Here is a 705-nt window from a genome sequence, read left to right on the forward strand (position 1 = left end):
CGGCAGTCCCACTACTCGCAATTGCATCAAAAATACCCCCGGTGTCTCGAGCTTGCACCGACGCTCGATATTCATTAGCCCCACGCTGGTTTACACTGGAAGTACCGTTGTGCAATCACCATTGTCGTGTCGTGTTTTGTTTCCCCCTATTTCACCCCCAGCACTACTCCCCCTATCACTCAACTGCGGTTTTGCTGCATCACCATCATATTGTGGTGTTCGTCCAGTCCAAAGTTGTGTACATTCATTTCTGGCTACGTTTGTTCCATCCCCCGCAATCGTACGACCCCCAATGTGCTCTGATGCCCGTCACTCCAGCCTCACCACACACACATTGCTGCAGTATCCATCGGTTGCCTTGCTCGACGGGACTCCCCTTCACTGATCATCACGTGATTCGTTTTGTGCGGCATTGTGTTTCACTGTGTTGTGCGACATGACCAGTACCCACCCACCCGAACTGGCTTGATTGTTCCCCTTCTTCCACTTCTCGGCGGCGCCTCTCCATCATCATTCTCGGCCTCCCCCAACATCATCATGTTCCACATGTAGTTCCTTGCAAGTGCTTCGTGCTCTGGCATTCGGACTGGGTTGAGCTTCGGCAAGATTAGGACTAGCTTGTTAATACTTGTTAATCTATACCCTTTGACAATAGACTAACGGCGCTTCATGTTTACGAGGAATGAAAACTGTACTCAATGCGTA

Source organism: Aphanomyces astaci, assembly GCF_000520075.1.
Source record: "Aphanomyces astaci strain APO3 unplaced genomic scaffold supercont1.29, whole genome shotgun sequence".
NCBI classification, from domain to species: domain Eukaryota; phylum Oomycota; class Saprolegniomycetes; order Saprolegniales; family Verrucalvaceae; genus Aphanomyces; species Aphanomyces astaci.